Here is a 1,695-nt window from a genome sequence, read left to right as displayed (position 1 = left end):
GAGGATAAAAAAAGAAGAGGAATAACAAAAAAAAGAGGAGAAGAAAGAATAGAGGAGAAGATCTCCTCTATTCTTTCTTCTCCTCTTTTTTTTCTTCTTCTTCCTCTTTTTTTATCGGGAACGAGGGTCGTCGAGGGTCGCCGAGCGGTAGAGGAAGAAGAGGATAAAAAAGAAGAGGAAGAAAAAAAAGAGAGGGGTCGACGGTCGCCTAGGTGTCGAGGGTCGAGAGGGGGTCTAGGGTCGCCGAGAGGGGAGAGGAAGAAGAGGAGAAATAAATAAGAGGAAGAAAAAAGAAGGAAAAGAAGAGGAGAAGAAGAAAGGAATAGTGGAGAAGAAGAGAAAATAGAATATTCTATTTTCTCTTCTTCTCCACTATTCCTTTCTTCTTATCCACTATTCCTTTCTTCTTCTCCTCTTTTTTCTCTTCTTTTTTTTCTTCGATCTTCTCCTCTAGCTATTCCTTTCTTCGAGGGTTCTATAGGGTCGAGGGATCGAGGGTCAAGGGTTCCAGGGTCGTCTAGGGGTCGAGGGTTCCAGGGTCGTCGAGGGTTCAAGGGGTCAAGGATCGCCGAGGGGTCGAGAGAGGTTTCTTAGTGTCATAGTATTGAAGAAATCCATGGCTTCATCATTAGCCGGAAGTAACCAGGGCATGACGAAGTCCTCCAAAGTTATTTTGGAATGGTGTCCCGGATAGGATAATTTGCCTTTTTGTATGAATTTCAGCAAAGGCCTTCCAAATAACGATATTTGGAAGGTTCTTTCTGAACTTTGTACCAAAAAGCGAATTATCTTATCTGGGACTCCGTTCCAAAATAACTTTGGAGAGCTTCATACCATCATGCACATGTTACTTTCGCCTAATGAAGAAGACATGGTTTTGTTGAATCCTTTGACACTAGGCAACCTCCCGACCCCTCGGCGATCCTCTCGAACATGAGAGGAAGAATAGGATAAAAAAAGAAGAGGAAGAAGAAAAAAAAAGAGGAGAAGAAAGAATAGAGGATTTCTTCTCCTCTTTTTTTCTTCTTCTTCCTCTTTTTTTTATCGGGAACGAGGGTCGTCGAGGGTCGCCGAGCGGTAGTGGAGAAACCCTAAATAGAAATTATCGTCGGTGTGAGATACATGTACCGTCGGTGTCGGACACTACATCCACGTCCCACAAGTGGCGCAGGCTTCGACGCCCACGTCACTTGTGGGACGTGGATGTAGTGTCCGACACCGACGGCCACATGTATCTCACACCCACGATACTTGCTATTTAGGGTTTCCTCTACCGTTCGGCGACCCTGGCCCTCGACAACCCTCGTTTTCGATAAAATAAAGAGGAAGAAGAAGAAAAAAGAAGAGAAGAAGAAGAAAAAAAAGAGGAGAATCTTCTTCTCCTCTTTTTCTTCTTCTTCCTCTTTCTTTTTTTATCCTTGAAGCGTTGTCAAGGCCACCCCAAACCCTAGAGAAGCAGCGTCGAGGCCACCCCAAACCCTAGATAAGCAGCGTCGAGGCCACTAATTAATATTAGTTCTACGTTTTTGCCACTAATATATCCATCTGCCATGTTTGAATAATAATTGCCATGTTGTCAATATTTGTAGAAACTATGGACACCGCCCGAGACGAAGTACAAGAAGAGTTGTTGGGGGACATAATCGCGCGAGGAAGTGATGCCATCTGCTCGTTGTTTCTCAATGAGACCGATGG

This window comes from Triticum dicoccoides, chromosome 1A, assembly GCF_002162155.2.
Source record: "Triticum dicoccoides isolate Atlit2015 ecotype Zavitan chromosome 1A, WEW_v2.0, whole genome shotgun sequence".
NCBI classification, from domain to species: domain Eukaryota; kingdom Viridiplantae; phylum Streptophyta; class Magnoliopsida; order Poales; family Poaceae; genus Triticum; species Triticum dicoccoides.
The sequence above is the reverse complement of the archived record's forward strand: the minus strand, read 5'-3'. Positions refer to the sequence as shown.